This window comes from Vidua macroura, chromosome 3, assembly GCF_024509145.1.
Source record: "Vidua macroura isolate BioBank_ID:100142 chromosome 3, ASM2450914v1, whole genome shotgun sequence".
NCBI lineage: Eukaryota > Metazoa > Chordata > Aves > Passeriformes > Viduidae > Vidua > Vidua macroura.
In genome coordinates, this window is record NC_071573.1 from 34,336,583 (window position 1) to 34,359,118 (window position 22,536).

Below are 22,536 nucleotides of genomic sequence, written 5' to 3' on the forward strand. Positions count from 1 at the left end.
ATCTATTTTTCAGATGGAAATTAATAACAATTCCAAACCAGAACCAACCCTACAGCTCCTCCATACCATGAGAGCAGTCACTTGGTCTAGAGTTTCACGTTGGCCTATTTCTTACTAGCTGGGCTAAGCTGGCATCAGGGGGCTATCATCTGTCAAAATATCAGCAGGAGAAACAATTGACAAAGCCACCACTTGAGAATGTTGAGTAAACTGGGTAAAAAGCAGTGAAAGAAGTTAATGTGCAACCTGGCACACAGTACCAGCCCAAGCCGTGAGAACCACTTAATGTGATAATTGGTCCCTCACAATATCTTCTGCTCTGTAAAACATTGTCCTGGGCTTGTCTTTCAGCACAGGAACGGATCCCTTTGAGGCGCAATGAAACAAACACCCACCTAAAACCCCCTCCAGCTGACAGGGGAGGAATTCAGGTGGGAAAGCTTGCGATTTCTGAACAGCTACAAACAGTTTCAGGTAACTCCAGACTCACCCAGGGTCAGCAGAAAAAAAGCAGACCCTTTTTTGAAAGAAGAAGAAACACATTTATATGCAGCCATTTATTCAGTTCAGACAGAAATTAGTAACCTCTGGGATTCAGAGTATCTCTCACTCTCCCCATTTTTATCCTCCTTGTTGTCCAGCCTTTAAAAAAAAAAAAAAAATCCTTATTGTACTAGCAGAACATTACCAGGGGAAGAAATGTAAAACCAGGAATCAGAAGACAAACAGGGAAAATTAACAAAGCTGGTCTGTCTACAAAGTATGAACCCAGACAGCAGAAACAGAAGAACATTGGAATAGATTATGAAACATCGTGTAACACAGGTGTTTCACATGGCACCCAAGCTCCTCTCAGCCTTGCTTTAAGTTTACATATATATACGTGTGTATGTGTGTACATATATAGATGTACACATGTATAGATATGTATACATATACACCTAAAAGCTTTTTCAAGTTGGAGGAGTGGGAGCCAGAGCAACTAAAATCAAAGGTAACCATGTTAACACTCACACTTGTTCATCTACACGGGCATTTTGCAAGAGAGCAAAGGAGAGAGTGCAAATCATCACCTGAAACCTACCCAGAAAGGAAAGGTGATGAAAAAACTTTGAGCAGAGAGGTAAAATTCACCCTATAAGGAAATTATTTTACTTTCTAAAGTTGGTTCACTTTGAGCTTGTAAAGTGACCTAGGAGACTGTTCTAAACTGGGATCTTCTTGAGAGAAAGGGTCTGATTTGTAGCTACTGGAAAATATGAAATCCATGTATGTTTTGGCACATCTTTAGATTCTCAGGAGTCAAGAAATGGGCCTCTGTGTTTTTTAGTGATTCAGAGAGTGGCAGTCAGTCCTTACAAAGTGGGAGAACTCAGTGTTTGTAGAGCAAATATAATTTTCTTTATGACAGAAAATTTCCCATGGTGGAATCTGTTCTTTCTTGTGGCGTTTCAAAAAATAGTGATCCACATTCAGGCTTGTTGCTAGAGCAACAAACGTGGGCAAATGCTGGTCTCCAGAGACATGTTCACTAGCAGGCCAGGTGTTCCTTTGTATGGATCTGGGCTTTGTCATATTAACAACTGTGGATGAATCATGGCAATTTTCCTTTAGATTTCACTAAAGCTTATGACAGCCATAGTTTCCTACGCAGCTCATGCTAAATCAGTCCCTATTCCCTGAAAAACACCATCCTTTTCCTAGGTAGTCATGTAGTGACCAGTTTCAACATGTCAAAGGAAAAGTTAAAGGACAAAGGCGGTGTTTGGCATCCAAGAATAACAACAGCCATTATGGGATTTCCTTTACTGAGATCACCCAGTGTCTCACAAAAATGGCACTACGGCAGCCAGAACAACCATGGAGAAACAAGGGAGATGAAAAGACAGCACAGAGATGAGACTAAAGTGAGCTCCCACATAAAGCAGGCTTTATACCCTGCTCTTATGTTTCATAACAAAATGCGCAAAAAAAAAAAAAAAAAAAAAAAAAGGTAAACACTGTTATACCTGGGCTCCATTCAGACACTGGGAAGGTACAAAAAGGTCCTCATCTGAGAAACCATGTCCACATGTGAGGAAAAGGCCACCCTGGGAAAAGCATGCTGCACAGATTCCAGATCAAGGAGGCAGCTCTAGAGCAGAAACCCCCTTCTGTACCACCCTAAGTATGTCTTTACTCAGATAAACAAGAGAGACTCTAGAGGTGAGTTCAAACACTGGAACCACAAGCATCTATAGCATATAATTGTCATTTTACTCCCTGATCATATCCAGGCTTCTCCAAGTAACTCCCTCCAGTACCATGTCGAGGCCCAGGCTAGCAGTATCACACTTTGGGGACTGCTCCCAAAGCAGCACATACATGCCATGGTTTGACCTCCTCAGCAGCACTGCAATGCCACCCCAGCAGGATTTACATGCTCAGGCACTGCCACGTGCCTCTGTGCCACAGCCCTGTGTGCCTATAACCAGCTTCATGCTGTAACAGCAACATGTGTGAGAGCTGGAATGCAGCACCAATTGCTGCATTCAGGGACTTGATACCAGGGAAAACACTCAGATACTCATTCTGTACCATCCTCCAGGAACCCACAGGGGCCTGATGAAAGCCAGTCCAAAATGTCATGAAATAGGAACACAACTGTTCTCCAACAGGAGCTTAGCACGCACCAGTCTGTGGCACTTTGCTTTGGGACCCTGCCTCTCTTGTATTTAGAGACCCCGACACAGCAAAGGAGACCTGGGCCCCCAAAGTAAAAAGCTGTGATTTTAGTCTCCATGATGTGCTTTTATTTGTCCTCAGTTGCCGTGTTGGCAACTTGTTCTTACTTTCACTTGTCTTCCCTTTAACTGAACTAGGGAAAACTGAACAGGAAAAACAGGCAACTTTGTCTAAAGAGCATCAAATCTTGCAAGCAGAATATTGTGACATCAGAATCATGCTGGCCCTCAAAACAAGGTGTGACTAAATGTACCCCACTACTCCTGGATGGTGTAACTTCATGGATTTATTCCTGATTTACCACTGCCTAGATGAAGCCTGACCCTCCTTTCCTTGTGAGAGGAATTTTGTGAATGGACCGAATTCAGAGGAATTCAGGACTGTTTTAGGTTTTACCTGTAGGTTTAAAATGCTGAGATGTGTAATTATCAGTCAGAAAACCACAGCTTTCTGTATCCTCTCCTGAGCCAGTACCAGCATATGGAGGGGCACAGAGCTACACATCTGGAATGCAGGTTCTCCACCAGATACTTGGTGGCGTTCCAGCAGCTGGATTTCTCTGTAGGCACCCTCCACTACTTACTGCCAAGAAAGAGGTTTATGCTAATTGGCATCAACAATAACAACAATACCTCCTCCCCCCAACAAGCTTAAGGCTGGAGCCAGTCACAGATGTCACTCTGCTTGCCTTTAACTTGCCTGTGACTAGACCACCCTCCTCTTCATCTGCCTGGCAGACTGCTACACCAGGCTGGATACCAGGGCCACCATCAGCTGCAAGGCCTTGTTTGTTTGTCAGCCCTTCAGCTGAGAAATGTATTCTTTATTCCTCAGCAGCTGGGGAAAGAAAAAAAACAAAAAAAAAAAAAACCAAAAAAAAAAACCAAAAAAACAGAGGAGAGCAACGGTGACTTCTTGAAACTTGAGTTTTTTCAGGTTTGCTGATAGGTTTCAAAGTCTGACCATTTGCTGGGCTGATGAAGGGTCACCCTCATCAGTGAGGAGGACAGCTTACTAGAAGCTCTCGAAGACAGGATAGCTCTAAATATAGGCTCACTAAATAAACACATTTTTAGGCGATAATTCCTGTAGTCATTCACCCTGTTTGAGCTGTGTTAAGCAGCCCTACGAGTGAAGATGAGTATGTACCTTCTAACCTCCTTCAGACTTGCACTGTAGCCCACTCCAGCCAGTGTTTAAATGCCTGTTCCCCTGAAAATACGCCACAGAACTGCAAAGAAAGTACAAGGAAAACGGGGATTGGGTTGTTAACTGAAACTTCAGTTTATAGCTGATTGCTAATCCATATATCAGAATATCCTTTTTTCCACCCCAGCTAAGTTTTCATTCTCAAAGGTATTAAGGACTGTTGGGATTTAAAACATAGTTTTTTATTTTAAAGCCTTAAACAAACTACATAAACTCTGCCATGCATATCTGGAATGCTCCACCTGAAGGCCTCTCCCTGAAGAACAGAGACTTGCCTCGAGCAAGGAGTGGGGCAGTTGATTTAAAAGGACTTGTGGCATCCTGCTACTGCTTTACTTCTGTAACACCTTTTAGAATCTAGCTGGGTACAAAGGCTAATCCATTACAAAGGCAGTAAAATTTTAATATAAGGATTGACTAATCCTTTTAAATTGTTATTAGAAAATATATATTAAGTAGAAAGGTTTTTGATAATAAACCTATAGAAAGAAAATGTTAACAAATCTGCAGTAGTCCAAGAGCAGAGAATCCCTTTGCACTCACTCTTAGCACATGGAAATTTGTAAAGTCCCTCTATCAGGCAACTTCTAAAGATTTCTTGTTGGTTCAACATGATAGAGAAGTCTTACTCTTCCTTTATTAAAAAAAATAGTGGTAAATAACTCAAAAAGGTTTTATCCATATAAAATTGTGACAGCTTCAAGTATCGGTGATCCCAGACTGTCCTATTGACCAAATTGATGGAGAGCTCAACATCAAAAATAAATTATGTTTAGAATAAATTAAAATCCATAGGGTGATCTCATTGAAAACTAGTTAAAAACGAAACCAGAGATCAAACCGTTGTTTGTTTTTTGCTTGATTGTTTGGTCGGGTTCTTTTAGAGCCACAAAACTGAATTTAAGTTCTTATGTCAGTATTCAGTCTCTCACATGTTCAAGCAATCTCAGTTTTTACCACAACTCTCATAGTACAGCTGCCGTACTGCAGGCCCCCGTGAGAAGCCTGCAGTTCCTTGGATTTCTTGTGAGGATGGAGGTTGCAGAGGGGAGAGGGGAAGCTGTGTTGATTTTCGCTTTGGGGAAATTCAGTCAGGCTGGCATTGCTGGATCATGGCTGATCACTCCTGCCAGTAAGGCTTCAGAAAGGACACTGGCATGGGAGCCAGAGTCGGGGGCATAAAAGGGAGGAGAATCAGGGGATTTTCTCAGGGATCTGAACAAAAGGAGTGTTCATCTCCTGTGACTGACAGCTGGGACACTGGAGGTCGAAAGCAGTTTGCTTCCCCACACAGCTTTAACGAGGGGATGCTTTGACAGTGCTGTCCCTTGACCCTTCTATTAGTGGAAAGCTCCTTAAGACTCTCACATTCTCCAAGGTCTCCCTTTCTCTTGACAGGGACCGAGACCACATACCACACCAAAAACATGTGCTATTTCAGGCACTGAGAGTTCTACAGTTCCAGGCTGTGATCAGTTACTGACTATTTGAGATTTATAACAAGTGCTTTTTCCATGGAACAGAAATCTGATGGTGACTTCAACCAGCAACTCCAGTAAAGCTGAGCAACTCTGTTTGAAGAAGAGGCCCCAGATGGATCCATATTTAAAGATTTAGCAAACTCAGAATTGCCAACTTTTGTACCAGATTTAATCCAACAAACTCTGTTAAAGACTGAATCAATTACAATGGACTGGTGTACAAAAAAACTTTATGAAAATGTAGGATGTGAAATTAGTTACTCTGCAGATTCCTTTCTATAGCTACATATATGTAAACATTTATTCTATCTCTCTTTTTCAGATTATTGTTGTCATTGGGGAAATAACTTAAACCAAGCCAATGATATCCTGGAAGAGTACTCCTGCATCAGTTGCTAACTAGTGCCTTCCAATTAGAAAGCTGGTAGTGTCCATGGTCCAGAGAACATAGGATACCTGCACTCACAGGAGATCACTTCACCAGCCTAGCCATGTAATGAGGGTCCTAAATTTGGCACAACAGCAAGGTGCTTGAAGGTGGCTGAGATGGACCCAGACCTAGAATACCCAGAAAGGGCACTAGAATGATGTAAAACCTACAGTCTCTTTACACAATACTCACAGGGATTTAATGTAAAAGTAATGTATTCAACATAGTTTAATGTAAAGTTAAAATCTAATACTTACTATACTAAGCCAGACTCAGAATTTGGGATTGCAATCCACCTAGCAAAACTGCAGGAAGAGGGAGGAGGTGTTATTCCTAATTTAGAACAAGTCCTGTGTTATTCCTTCTGCAGGAAAAAGCAAAATGCCCACAGCTTTTCCAGCCAGAAGAGGTAGGTCTGCACTCCAGAGAGACTCAGCACCATTTTTATTTCAGAGCAATGTTTCAGCAACAGTTTGGGTGAAACAGTCTATGTTTCCCTTGTGGAGGTAAACATGGGTCCAAACGAGAAGCCCACGATCACATGAGAATTCTGCCCTGAGGTTGGGACTGAACTCAAATCTCTCAACTTCCTGCCCTGTATTTTTCTGACCCAGCCTTACTGCTCATCAGCCTTATGATACCTTCATGATTAAAGGTACAAATTATTTGCATGGCCTTGAGGACTGCAGTCACTCTCAGGAAAAAAAAAAATAATATTTTTTTTTCCTTCTCGCCCTGTCCCCATCTTTTTAAAGCTTTGAGAACTATTTTTAAGAGAATGCTCTGTAAAAGTCAAAGTGAATTGCCTTGATTCTCTGATGTACATCTGTAACCCATCTTGCTGGTTCTGAACACAAACAATTTTGTGCACAAAGACATTGAAATTTCCTTTTTCCATGACTGCCATGGTTTTATATACCTCCACTGCCCTGTCTCAGTAGTTCTAGGACCAAACCAGTCACATTGCAAGTAGAGCAATACAGATGTAGTGATGAGCCATGCAGATGTATTCCAAGTGTTTGGGATAGGACTCAAAGTGATGCACAGCTGGTTTTCTTGGCTAACTTTCACCCTTTTGGAGTTTTCTATGCTTGTAATGCTCTTCAGAACGTGTAAGTAATGGACCACGTAAATACAAAGCATTTCTGTAAGAACAGATCTGGATGTCCTCCATTACAATGCTTTCATCCATGCATTTCCTTGAAACCAATATATTGTTTTTCACAGGTATTTCCAAATCTGGTTCATAACTGGGAATGAGGAGTAGAGCCAGTAAAAATTTTTCAGCTGGACAAAGTTCCCATAAAGAGGCAAGGCTTCCTTGAAAATGAAATTTTTCATAGGACTCTAGAGTTACATATATCAGAGTTGAAGGCCCAGAATTTTCTATTAACTTCACAAACACTCACTCCAGTGTGATTCTATCCAGGTTTTTTAAAAATATTGCAAACGCAGTGTGGATATTCACAGGAAGAATTAAATCTGTAAGGAAAGACTATACTTTCAATCACATTAAGAATGCAAGAATTTTCTTTTATTCCCTACCTTATTAGTTTAAATTTTTCTTACCCAGTATGTTTAAAGACAGCGTTCAGAATGTTTGAATGAGTAAAGATGAAGCTGGGCCCTTATTAAAGAAGCCTCACAAATTGATGAGGTGTCTTAGGTTTCATTATTATCAAAGTCTTCTCACTAATGAAGCATATAGGAGTACTGAAGGGGCTGAGACCTTTGCATCTGAAGGAATACTTTTCTGATCCAGTTGATCCCACAGCACATCCCAGTGCTGTGGAAAGGCCTGCACTGCAGCACAGGATGGGGTGTGGAATGTCTGTCTCACCTCTCTGACCTCAGAGGCTCCCAAAGAAGTGAGAGCTGGAATATTTGCTAGCAGTTGTCTTACTGAGATTTTCTGTTCAGTGCAGTATGACATTATTCTGTAATTACATGGTCTTTCCTGCCCAGAGAAAGTGGATTTTTCAATTTCTTTTTCCCCCACATCAGTCAGAGTCAAGGACATCCAGGTACTCCAACACTGTTCTCCAGGATTGCCTCAGTTCTTCTTTCCCAGTTTCCTAGGGCTGAGTGGTTGGTTTGCAGGTGGATGGCTTGTGCAACTTTCATCCTGTGCAGTTTGTAACAACCCCAGTCAGGTTTTTCTTGCCTTTTTTCCCCTCTCTGAATTTTTGTGGATGGAATTTGCCAAGGTTGATTCACTGAATGAAGTCCTGGTGTGTCCACCCATCAGCCAAAGCAGCCAAGCCTTCCCTGGGTGCCTTCCCATCCCTCATCAGGCTCCACACAAATGTGCACCATTTTACTGCTTGGCTTATTAGTTCTAAAATCTCCAGATTCTTTACCTCATTCTGGCAGTGAAAAGCTGGGAGGAGGGCTTTTAACTGAACATATATTACAGAAACACTACATTTAAGTCTCCTTTATAAAGGAATGGAGAACTGACCCCAAATTTTTCAGAGCTGTAATGAATAAAAGGTTCATTGCATGACTCAATGTGCTCTCACTCTTTAGGGGGGGTGCTTTATCTTTATTACACATCTTATAATCTTTTTAAGTCTACACCAGGATCTAATCTGCCTTGCTTTTTTTACATGCCTTTTTTGTACTGAGATGCATCGTATGTGTGCAGAATTCTCTTATTTTTTAATTAACGTTTTCCTTGCTACTAGAACAGCTGGGCAAACTGATCATTTTCATTCTTCTAAAAACCGTTTTTTTTTTAATAATATTTCTGTTTAATAGTATGATCTCAGACTGGAGTTTATTGCTGCTCTTTTTTTTTTTTCTTTCCTTTACAAGATTTCTTTTAAACCTGCTATTTTAAGTACATGTAAACCCTTGTTCTTCATTTTAATTCAGTATTTGCTAATCCTGAGCAAGTAAGAACCATATACTTGGTTCAGATTTGTCAGTGCACAGAAGTATTAACAAATACACCTTTCACATTCAGCATCCTGTACTGATTTCCAGTTTACTCTAAAAGGTTCAACACCAGGTAACAGAAAGCTTCTAAGGCCAAAAAGGCCAACCATAATTATTAACAGGTACTCAGGAGACTGCTAGGCATTATGAGTTAATGTCTTTCATGTGTCTGGAATTCTGGAGGGGATTCCCTGAGTAAAGATGAAGCTGGGCCCTTATTAAAGAAGCCTCACAAATTGATGAGGTGTCTTAGGTTTCACAGTTGCATTCAAACCACGTGCTCCCCAAGCTGCATACTACTGACCTCTTGCCTCTTCCATCCTGTCTGCCACCCTTCAATTTGTAGGCAGGTTCCCACACGGTGTGTATTATGCACCCAACCTCCTCGCTGTCTGCTCAGCTGGAATCCACACAGCCTCCTGGATCTGGACTCCTTTGCAGATGCCAGGTTTTAAGACACAAAACGAACAAGGTAAAAGGCCCAATGCCTGTTCTGAGCTGGGCACATCATTCCCGTCAGAACCGATGCACAGGCTCTGCAGATTTACTTTTGACATCTCTCTGTAGATTTTGATGCAGCCCCTGAAGGGATCAGTCCTGCTTGTAAGCTACGCCCACAGGAAGAACCAACCTGGGAGTGGTCAAAGGTGAGATAACCAATGGCTGATGCAAGCTTCTTCACATGTCCACTCACCATTTCCTTCATAAGACTGGAAACTGGGAAGCAGCTGGTTTGGGTATATCAGAGGCCTTCATCAGATGAAAGATTTCACTGCACAAGGTACCATACAGAACCAGATAAAAATACGATCCTTATTCAGTCCAAATTGCTTTTGGGTGTGAGGATAATTTTAATTTAAAAATGATCAACATTTCACAAGGTATCAGGAAGCATGGTCATAGATCTGCATTCTTTTTCATGTGATTTTTTTTTGGCCAAACTGAGTTTGAAAGTAGAATTCAGCTGATCAGTCTGTGCTGAGTAAACTGCTACCCTTCCTAGTCAGTAGGAAAAGCTATGCAGCTGTTTCAAGGGCAGCTGCATAAAGTCAGCTAAATCATAGGAAAAGCTTTTTATTCATTATAATATGGCCTGGGGCAAAATAAAGCTGAAGTTATTAAACTGGAACTAGAAGCTGGCCACAGTAAAATGTATTGAAGTCAAGATTAAAAGCACATACAGAGTGTGAACTCCTAGTGTAGAGGGTGGAAGATAAGAGAGGAAAAAGCCTAATTCCTAGGTGAAAAACTGAATTTCCTGGAATCTCTTTTCCTGTATCCAAAGTGGATTCTGGGAATTGAAAACTGAGATTGAATGTCTGCATCATTCAAAACAAGAAAGAATCAATCTAGTAGTTTTCACTTATGAAAACAATAACAAGAGCATGTTCTTTCCACAGTGACCTGGATAACTTTTTTAAGAGTTTCAGACAGCGTCCTATGTCAAACAGTAGTTTTTTCATGGCAGGGTTGAACTGTTTTGAAAATACAACAGTTGGCCAGGATAAACCTTTATCTTCATTTACCCATTGTTACTTGTATTTTTTGTAGCCCTCTGGTAGCAAGAGGTCACATTTCCATGAAGATAAATTCCTTATTAGACCCAACTGTGGTCTGAGGTCATTGCATATCTGTGCCAGGACCGACTTAGAAGTGATGGTGAATAGGAAGTTTTTGTGTTGTATTGTCCTGGCTTACAGCAGCTGGAGCCAGACAGTGTTAGCACCAATATCAGCATGGGCTAAAGCAGGCATATCTTTCTATTTGCTCATCACACAACAATGAGTAAATAAACACTGTCCTCTGTGCAGACTGAGCTGTCAGCCCAATTAGGCAGGAGAATGTCCCAGCACCCCTATACCTTCACCTCCAGTTCGCGCCGCTCGCACGCCTGGGGCGATTTCAGAGTGACACGGCCACGTTTAAACACGGCCTTGCTGCTGGCAGGGGTCAGCTCTGCTGTGTCAACTCTAATCCTTCCTGTCTGCTATCAGCTGGTTTGACATTTGATGTGTGTCAAGTTTCTGTGGCCACTGGAAGCCAAATATCACAGCTCTGAGATAACACTTTGCCCTGCTTTCCTCCAATCGCTGAATAACTTCACCTTTTCTCTCCTCAAACTGTGAGTCGGGGTCACACGTTACTAAGACAACCTTGCATTTGCCTGAGAAATTACACTCGAACACCATTTCCTATCTTTCAGATGCAGCCACAAAAGCATTAAACACAATGTCCTCGAGTACAAGAATTGTAAGCCTGACATTTTGAACGTCCCATTGAAACAAAGCTCTTTCCTTTCCCAGTAGGGTAAATGGGGCAGGTCTAACATTGCACTGATTTTTACAGACTGCTTCAAATTTGATACAAAAAAAAGCCAGCCGCCCAAAGTACAGAATGTCTCCATACTCATGTCAGACTTGCTCTAAACGAAGCCAAAGGCTTCTCTCACCCCCTCCAACTCCACCAAACAGTTTGTTATGACTCTGTGATAAGGATCAGTATCTACTGAGAGATAAGGCCGGACCACCACCAAACTGGGCCTTCAAAGCACGCTGAGCTGCATTATACCACAGTGTGAAAGGACGTGGCTGTCATGAAGGTGCCAGCTCTTGTCAGGAGGCTGTTCCTCCTATTTTTGCACCAGAGGAGCCTTTCCCACGAGGCCCAGTAGCCACAGGCTGTTTACTGTGGGTTGAACACCACGTGGAGCATACAGACCCCAGCTTTGTCACCTACATGGGCTCAAACAGGGGCTGGCACACCTGGAGGGTTCTGAACTGCAGCATCTCTACATACAGAGTGTTCCAATCAAGGCAACTTCTCGTGCTCGGGAACATTGTATTCCTCAAGTGCACAGACAGAAGTAAATATGGGCACAACTTGCTTAGCAAACAGCACCCAAACACATTTTCTGACTCAGCAGCATATGGACTGTACAGATTTGAGTCTGTGTGAGAAAGAGGAGCAATAACACCGCTGAAAACTAATTTCTTCACAAAAAAAGAAAGAGGTAGAATATATATATTCTAGATCCCTATTTATACCAGCCTAACCAGTTGCCTAAACCAGGAGCACTGTGCACAGTACAATAACCCTCTCCAAAATCAGAATCTCCCCCTTAAGGAAATGACTTAAAATTCCACATTGGGGTTAAAAAGTAAAAATTCTGTCACTTTTGTTATCAAAGTCATTGAATTTGAAAGTGTTTTTAGTCTCAGCCCCAGATATGAGCAAAAATAACACTACAAAATATGTGTGCACACATATGTGATATAGTCATTATGGATGTAATTACATACTATATATGCAATTCAAATTTAAACATATTTCAGCAGGGAATCAGAATTTTCTTTGACAAACAGTGCATTAGTGCCAAGAGTAAATATTAAGGCTCTTTGTTGAATGGTCTATCTCTGCAACACACATCAATTACCTTCTATTCTAAATGTTTTAGCTCTTTCAAATTTAACAGAGAAATGATAAAATAAGAGTTCCTCCTTTATACCGGAGTTACTAAATCCCTCCAGCCTTTCACACTCACCAAACCACATAAGATGCCTGTGGCTGAGGCACACTAGGAAAGAAATGTGCCCTCTCCATCTTTAATGACAAAACCTGACCTTGATCTCATTTGAGTCTCTGGGAAGGATTAAGCTTGGGATAGAGAAATCCAAAATGCAAACATTTCTTTTAAGTTCACAACTGGTAGCGAAATAGAAATAGGCACTCAGAAGAGAAAAAAAGGATAAAAAAGGCTAGAGTTAATTAAAAAAAAAAGAAGAAAATGCTGAAGTTTAACATAAACACTGGATAAAAAGCAGATATTTAAACCTACAACAGAAGTTTTAAACCATGCATCAACAACCCTTATCAATCTTACCAGTGAGAAGTAATTTCATTGCTGTCTCACCAGCAGCAGTAAGATTACACTAATTCCCAGATATATTTCCATTTACCTGGCTGTGTTCTCACAGTTATCATGCTAAGCCTTCTAAAGGCTCAGGGAGAGCGCTCAGATGAGAACTTAACTTTACTCATCACATCTTTATCACAGATGAGCCACATAAAAAGCAATATATTGGATTTTAAGCCTGCTAAACTGATAATTTATTAATTTTACTTTATAATCCAGACCATAAACATGTCTTTATCCCTACCGAGGATACGGCAAGGTTTTGTTTGAGGGCAGGTGAGAGGCTTGATCTTACAGGAGTGTCTGTAAAGAGAAAGAACCAGAGGGAGCTTCAAGCCTGTCACAGATCCTTTATGTATCAGAGGAAGTCATCTGTGTTGCATAAAGAACAGCAACATGCTTCTCTCACCTTGAGAGCAAGAAAGGAAAGGAGGAGCTTAAGCAGGAGTTCTCCTGTTTTCAATATTATCCACATGAAGAACAACAATTCTGTCCAAAGTACATAGGGGTTGGGATATTTCACACAAATCCCTGCTCTGCTAACACTGAACATAAACTTTTGGGTGCACTATGAATCCAACAATTTTAAGGCATAAGCTTTCCCTGAAGATACTTTGTCCACATGATCTTTAGCCGATGTCCTTCATTACAGCTGCGAACACCGAACAGGGGGCACAGCATGACCAGAGTGGCCTTGTTCCTAGTGCTGAGTGCTTTACAAACAATTCTCCTTGGCTCTTTTACGAGCAATTCAGGATTTCTTGGGGTTTTCCAGCTGCTTTCAGATCCCTGGTTTGACTAAGTCACAACACAGCCTAACCAGCCTCTTTTCCCAGACAGGAACTGGAACACATGGCTTGTGGTTGCGGTAAACTAATAAGGGGGTGAAAAAAATAAATAAACAGAAGGGACTTTTCCCATGTGTTTTACAACAGTGCAAATCTGTCTCCCATCCAGTTCATCTGCAGCATATCATTCTCCTGCCAGCCATTCCTGTGCTCACTTGCTATATGATACAACTCCAGTCTCCCCCCACCACAAGTTTTATTTTTAATGGGTTCTCTGAGTTTCAAAAGGCCAGATACTGATGGTGTAAACTGGTGTCAATCCACTCTGGATTTTAAAACCAGATCCAGATTGGCTTCTAAAATATGTATTTAAATGTATGAGGAATTCCCTGCTTGTAATGTATATAGCCTTAAGCAGTAATTATCGTCTCTACTTGCATAAGAACATTTACATAGCTATGCAATAAGAATGCTCAGAAAGAAGTATCTTTGCAGACTGAATTTCACTTGACATAAGTACATTGCAAATTAAGCCCAGAGATAATAGAGCATTATAAATTCTTCAAATGCAGCGTTCTTCAGAGGTGAGAGATTCCCACTAAAATGCAGGATTTCCTGAGATGTTTTATAAGAAAAAAAGTTTCTGTTGTATTTTTAAACTACATCCTCCTCACTACCATTCATGTGCCAGTGCAAGAGCCATTAGAAGGTTTTTATGTGGTGTGGATGTGAGTTTCTTCATAATTATGAACAGAATATCTCTGGAAACCCCTTTCCCTTCATTTCCACAGGTCTGAGGAGTGTGACAGAACTGACAAATCTCAGAAACATGCTGTGCAGAAGCACAGCCTCTCAGGCACTCTTCACTCTTTGGCAAAGCTTGGGAGTGCCTGTGGTTTGCATAGTCTGAGAAACCATTTAAGCATCATCCAAAATTACAGTGATCAGGAGTTGCATTTCAGCAGAGGAGACCTAAAAGTCTGTATAACTAATTTTCCCACAGTCCACAAACCCAAAACTTCAATCCTAGTGTAGAAGCACCCTCTGCTTTTATACAGCTGATCAACATTTGTAACCAGCTGATCTGTCATCTGTCAAAAGATGGGGACTTGACTCTTCCTCAGTGTAATGTTAAGTAGGTGAAACAAACCACGAGCTGCCTAAAGCTCCCCAGAACACATTGGGGAAGTCATTTAAGTTGTAAATAAAGGGCCTGGCTGTGGCCCTTTACAACCACTCTGGCATTGCTAGTCCCTGGGATGCCCAAGTCTGCATGTTCTCAGAAATCTCCTCTAGGCAAAGTATGAGATCAGGCTCTGGGCCCCCATCCAAGAGCTCATGGAAACCCATGGAAACAGTTCCCCTTGCTCGCTGCAGTTAGCATGGGAAACCAAATTTCTCTGAATGCACCTGAAGTATATCCACAGTCAAGTAGTTAATCTCCCCATGCAGAGCTTAAACCCTTAGGTGTCTGCTTATTCACGTTCAGTGCCTTTACCGTAACACCACAAGATCCACTCCTCATCCAAGACATGACTTAAAGCAGATGATAATTGTTGGCGGTAAAAACAACTATTATGGTTGTGCCCCAAATTCATGTCTGCTATGCCAAGCATTACATATAATTAATTTGTGATGTGTAATTTGTCCCAAAGACTTTATCATGTCTCCTTCTCAACTGCCCTTCAGTGCTACACCACAGCTGAAATCAGGATCTGTTGACAGGTTTATAATAGACAAAGCCTGGCCCAAATCTAGACCAGCCATATATGACAGAGAATGCACTCAGACTTAACCAATTATTAGAAAATGATGCTTAATAGACCACAAAATGTAATTTGAGGGGAAAATAATGAAAAAACTTGGGCTTGATAACTTAAGCAATTGTTGCACGACTTCAAATGGGCTGCACCAGCTTCTCACATTCCACACCAATGTACACTTACCATGGCCACCAAGGAGAAAAAAGGTACAAAAATAGGTAAAAATGATGAAAACTAAGTTCTGATGACATAAATATGAAGTCTTCTAAAAATTAGGCCATGATATTTAATTTATTCCTCAGAACCAGTGGCTGGACAGTTGACTATGCCTGTAGATGTGTGACCATCTTAGCAAGGCTCCAAGTACCTGAGTTTGTCACAATCCAGAGTGCTAACATGAGATTTGGAATGCTAACATGAGATTTTGGAATGGCTGTTGGACCTCATGTCTTGAATTTTAGGCCAGACAATAACTGAAACAGAACAAAAAAGGTCTGAGCACATCTGAAGCCTAAATTCTGCAAATAGAAAAAAAAAAAAAAGATCAGGCAAAGTGGCCCTCCCTTCCTGTAAAATGCTGCCTTTTGTGAAATACTTGATTAGCCTACACAACTGTACATGTAAAGACAGAAGTTAAAAAATAATAAGACAGGCAAAAAATGGGGAAGTCTCCTTTAAGAAAAGATCATTTTTTGTCTCTCAGCATTAGATTTTATTCTGCAATTGGCACATACATTTATGATACCCTTTTTTTACTTCATCCTTTTCATTGTAGCAGGAAATACAAACCAGATCAAGATGGTATCTATGCAGTGAGTTAAAAAGTGATCTAAGAAAATTATCTTAAATTTCAAATTGAAATATTTTAAAAACCATTGCTGAAAGGCTGTTCCTGACTTTTTTTTTCTTTTGCCCTCCCAGATTTCAACTACAGGCTGCAATAAAACCAGAAAATGTGCTAGGGAATTATGAATCTTCCATACAGGCACAAATTAAGGTTTTTACAGGTACATGGACACTTTCAGATGCCTCATGAATGGGATGGTTAAATTGCTACTGGCTCCAAATTCAGTGATTTATGGTAATAGGAAGCTATACAATATGCCCTAGAAATGCAGCTTGAAATGATTGATAAAGCTTTAGTCTGACTGAACACATACAGTAGATAGATTAAGTGCCTGGCTTATCTGTCTGGTCCTGGGTGTTCATCAGTCAACCTCGCTAACAAGCTAAAAGTCAGGATTGTGGTCAGCAAATTCATATTCATCTGAAAATACGGGGTCTGCTGTGAGCTCTTTCACACAAAAGCAGCACACTGAACCTGTTTAATGCCTGCTTACCCCTGCTAATGCTCTGGGAAAGAACTGCAGACTTAAGAAGCAACTTCACCCCTTGCATTCACTTTCCCCCTTCATTACTTTTTAACATCACTTTAAGTAACAACTGCTGAAACCCATTAACAAACTCATTTTATGGTGCCAGAAATCTCAATAGCTCATAAAATTGTATTATGAACCATGTTAAATTTTGCTCGAGTCAAATGTGATTTAATAGCTTTTAATCCAAACACTGGATTTCTGTGTGAGGAGTTGCCTTCCAGCCTGGTACACAAAACAGCTTCAAAGTAAAGGCCCAGCTCATAAAGGTGAAGTGGGGTAAGAAATGTGTGGTGTAGAGGATGTAGATCCAAGCTTCCAGTGATGTAAGTCAGTATAATGCCACAGCCCTCATGAAATCCCAGCTGCCAAAGCCAAGATGTTGAGGGGAATATCTCTAGAATCAGTTGCTCCACCAATAACTGTAATTCCACTGATTTAAAAGATGTCACTATCAATATTTTCAAGGGCCAAACAAGGTATTTAAGCTGGATTTCAAGCTAAAATGTGAAGAGTGTCCTATGGAACTCAGGAAAAATTCAGCACAAGATGAGCCTATTCTGTAAGATCAGCTTCCACCCGTCCCACCATTCACCACTTCGTGGGGGATTAAAAAAAAAAAAAAAAGATCAATGAACTCCAAACCCCTTTGCTGTTAATCTGTGCTGAGCTTCAAACAAGCCTGTGGAAGGACAAGACCTGAAAAGGTATTTGCAATAAAAGAGGCAATGGACACAAAAGTATATGCTACTAATTAAAAACGTAAAATTATATCACAATGACTTTAAATGAGAATGATCTCAGTCTAATCACATAATACTTTCTTTTGTGCTCTAGGTCACGCCATCACTCAGATGCAGCATTCAGGAAGCACATTTCATTAGACTAAATAAAGCTTCAATCATGTGTAAAATTTCCAGCTTGAATAGGCAGCCATCATATCATTCATCAGTCTAGATGTATTTAATGGGTGTAATTTCTTCCTCATATTTCTGTGTTGATTGTTTCATTTCCATTATAGAAACCTTTCAAGGTTGCTCTTTTTGCTGTTCTTTGGGTCAGGATAAATAACGCTTTTTAAGTTGCATCCCAAAAATACGTCCCTTTTTTGTTTGTCAAAAAAGTTGGGTGATGGAGATAACTTTAAACCAAGATGGTAAAAACAACAGACCCAAATCATAACACACACCTTCCCTGCCAGGACTCAGATGGCATTACCCATACTTGCATGTCTTACAATAAATAATTATGCTTTATCAAAAACAAATTGAGCAGTCTTGTTCAGACACAGCAGCCCCCTGTGGATGCTGACACAGTTTCTACAGATGAATTCAAAGGGACTGTGTTTAACACATGACCTTAAAGCAAGACACAAGAGCCCATCTCCATCCCTTGCTTCCTCCTTCCCCTTTCTCACCCTGACATGTACGCAATAGACAAAATGGTAAAATAAAATGTTTTGCCTTTGAAATTTTAAATGGAAAGGGTGAATTAACAATTCAGGGGAGATTTACAAACTCATCAGGAAGAAACCATAGAAGTGTATCTTTCCAGCACCAAATGTTAGTCTTCTGGCTTAATCTGGAAAAGATTTTCTCCTAGACACTTCATTTGTATACACATATGCCTTGCTTATGAGAGGAAATATTGCAACAGTTCTGGGCTCCATACATAGCCAAGGTTTCTGCACCAATAATATAACTTTGTAGTTTTCAATTTGAAAACCACCATCACCACACTTTTAATTTTTTTTTCACTGTTTATTCCTTTCTATCCCTCCACAGAAGACAGAAAGGCAAAACATCATATTTGCATTGGACTAGATAGCCAGGCTAAGCCTCCCCTGCTCCATCCAACCTAAATCTTTCCCAGTTCTTCTCCTTTATCTCCCATCCTCTTTATGCACATTTCAACCACCTGTTGTTTGCCCTGTGACCCAGCCCCAAACCTGTAATGGGCTCTGTTCAGCACAAACAACTATTTCCATTTCAGAACCCCCAAGTCTGACTGGGTCCCAAAACCTTACAGGTTCATCCTCATAAGCAGCACAACCAAGCTGTGGGATGAAAACACAAAATGGAAAAATGGGAAAAGCTTTGCACTTACCTTCTCTAATACATAAAAATCTTTCAGAATCCCAGATTAAGTGAAGAGGATGGGATAGAAGATTTATCCATCAGCCTACTGCAGCTCCAACCACAGCAGTTTCCAGGTAGTGATTTGAAGCCCATGGAGTGGAGTCCTGAAGAAAAAAAAAAAAAAAAAAAAAAAGCAGTAAGAATATAGATTTAGTAATATTTCTTTTTGATCACAACTTTCAGTGAAGACAAGTTATTTTGGACGTCATGATTATTTTTGAGAGTAGGAACATTGTGGAAGGAGAGTAACTGACAGAAGACAGGACAGCCTCAAGAGGCCTTGGTTCTTTCCTTATGGTTGAGACAGAAAGCTGACAGGTTTGGTTTTGAAAAGAAAAACCACGAAGCCAAGGCTGCTACTTGGTTGCAAAATCCAGAAGAATGCTCACTACAGATGCTCATGGCTTGAATGAGAATAAAAAAGTCCTATGGAAAACTGTAAGGACCACCGTTCCACCCAGGGCAGTTGGGTACAGTTCAGATAGTTTGTGATAACACATCTACTCATCATTTTGATACATGACCTAATTTTCATTCAAGCCAGTGGTAATACTCTGCTGGCAGAGGCTGAATTGGAGAACTTTGTCCAACACCCATAAGGAAAGAGAAAAGCCAGAATCCTTCTCCAAGGACCATGGGAAGACTGGAACCACTTTTCAGCTCTGCCAGAATTTTCCCACGTGACCTCCTGCCAATTTTTAATTTTGTCTGACCAAGAGGCTGAAACATATTTTTAAAACCTAATGAACTTTATAAGCCAGTGCCTCTGTGGCATAATTCTCATTAAAAAAGGAAAATAAAAAAAAAAACTCAAGAGTGCCTGGGAATGTTTTTAGTGCAAGAATTTTTTTAATGGTCTTTTTCCCCTCTTTTGTGGCAAAGTGAGAGTAGGTATAAAACTTTCCTCATCCATAATATGTGGCATAAGATTGCTCTTCAGTTAATCCATTTCATACTGTATTTCTCTGATAAGAGTTCTTAATGTGAAATCTCTGTGTTTCATAGGAGACATCATAACACTGTCATGGATAAAGAAGAAGAGCTGGAAACCTGCACTGCATCCTCTAAAGCCATGATAGGGTCAACTCTTCGGCTTTATGTGTGTGACTGGGGCATTTAAAATACAGCTGCAGCCTGACAGGTACACAGGATTCCATAGTATTGCAGCATCATTAGTCTTGGAATGCTTAGAGTCCAAATCATCACCAGCTTTGAAGTGTGGACTTTTTCCCTGTGTTTCCATTGCCTTTAGTGTCCACAAAGGCATCTGAAAATTCTCAGCCAGGTTCCACTCTGTAACTAAGCCATGGCAGAGCATTTAGGAGACAGGACTGATACATGATCTTGGCATATGTCCTAGGGTGGCTGTATGATGCCTTTATCCCCAATCGTCTGCCCTGTTTATGTTGAAGTCTTGTTCCAAGAGTGAAAGGAGGAGGGAAGAAGCTCAGGGTTTGTTTTCAAAAAACTCACTCCCTCCTCCACATTCCTGCTCCGGGACGGTGTTGTCTGCAGACGGACGGACAGCGAGACAGAGCTCTCCTTTGCTTTTTCTAGTTAGTTTTAGCTAGCTGAGGCAGAGAAGTTCCCTGGACTGTGTTTTTTTCCTTTCTCTGGATCTGCTCTGGACTGAACACCAGGAGAGCATCAGCAGCTCACACCTGTGGCCCAGCGGGCCGGGCCTGGGCCGCGGCATTGCCAGCGCCGGAAGGACTGGTCAGAGACTGAGTGAGCTGAGCTGCAGCCCGGGGGGGGGATTTGCTCTGAATTTGTCTCTCTTGGAGTGGCAAGAAGTCTTATTGTTTAATAGTGTCTAAGTTCTCTTGTATAATAAACAGGTTTTTTCCACTTTTTTCCTCCAGAGGTATTTTCTCCCGAACTGGCTGGGGGGAGGGGCCAATTGAATCTGCTTTCCTAAAGGAACCCTTTTGTGGGGGGGGGAGGGGAATTCTTTCCCCAGACTTGCCCTGAACCAGGACACATACATTATTTTGGCGCCCAACTACCGGGGCTCGAGAAAGTGGAAAAAACCTTTATTCCTCTACCGATTGCATGTTGGTTGTGTTTGTTTTGTAGTGGGTTAAAGCACCCAGTAGCCATGTTGCTTACATCCATAATGTCTCTTGGGGTGGAGGCCTTCATGTGGTTCTGGTCATTAGGCCTTTTTGAGGTTTTAGTGCTTTTCTGGTCACTAGGATTGTCCCTTACACGCGGTTTTTACAGTAGAAGAGCACAAATTAAAATAGCTATTGTGCTGGCCTTGGCAATAGTGATTTATAAGGCGCTTGTAAAGATACTGGATTCTGTTCAAAATATGTATGCTTTATGGTTTTTTCACCCTACCCTGCATCCTAGTTCCAGTAGGATGTTCTGGGAGTTTATTAGTAATTGCACCTGGTTTGTTAGAGGAGGAGCAGAGGATGAGGTTTTCCAACCCCTCCTTTCCTTCTTCTCTTTTGAATATGTTATGTCATTTTTTGAGAATGTTCAGTCTCCCCTGAATGTTAAAGAGACCCTCTTTCTGGTATTTATCCTGGGAAACTTCCTTTATACAGCCTGCAGTTTCTCTAGAGTGAAGGCTGAAAAATCCAGAGGGACTGATGAAACCCCTCATTCAGATGTGGAAAATCCTAAGTGGTGTGGAGAATGGGAGAAAATAGGCCAGACCCTGAAGGAATTTTCTGACCCTGTAGAGTGGGATTTTCCAAGTGAACAAATTCAGAACCCAGATGAGGTAGGGAAATACCTGAAAGAGAAGTGCCATGATGACTCTAAGGAGAAAAGAATCATTGCAATAAGCTGGGCTCTGGCTTATGCTTATCGCACACTGCTAGATACTGTAGGCCAGCAGACAGAGGCAGGGGGGCAGGGAGATAAACCAGCAGCAATCCCAGTCACTCAGTCTGCAGCCAACCCCCCAGTTACTCAGGCTGTAGCTAAACCAGACAGTGAACCTAAACCACTGGCAGTTGCTGCGGGAAAGAAGAGAAGCAAAACTGACCGGCCAGGGACTGATGATGATGATCCAGGAGAAGGACCCTCAAAGCTAATTACTGACACAAAAGCCGAAGTTAAGGCAACTGATGCAGGATCAGAAGCCACTACTGAGTCCTATTCCCTGAAGGACCTTCGTGGCCTAAGGAAGGATTACACTCGACGACCTGATGAGTCTATAATTAGTTGGTTGGTCCGTCTTTGGGATGCTGCAGGGGAGGCTACAATTCTGGATGGTAGCGAAGCGAGACATTTGGGATCCCTGTCACATGATCCTGCCATTGATCAAGGAATTATGAGGGGGGCTAATCCTCGCAGCCTCTGGGCACGGGTTCTGGACAGTGTAGCACAAAGATACTTGTGTGCAGATGATCTTTATATGCAGCAAACCCAGTGGAAGACTATAGAGCAAGGAATTCAACGCTTGAGGGAAATGGCAGTGGTAGAGATTGTCTTCTCGGATGATCTAGATACTGTAAATCCAGACTTGGTACCATGTACATCTGTGATGTGGCGAAAACTTGTAAGACTTGGGCCAGATGAATATGCTTCTGCTGTAGCAATAATGAAGCAAGGTGACGGTGAGGAGACTGTGCTTGATATGACAAAGAAGCTCCGAGCATATGCAGATGCTGTACATGGCCCAACACACTTGAGAATTGCAGCAGTAGAAACACAAGTGCAGAAACTAGAAAAAAAGATAGAAAAAAAGATAGAGAACAAGATAGAGGAGACTCTTAAGAGATTTAGGGAGGAGATTAAAGAGGACCTTCTTAAAAT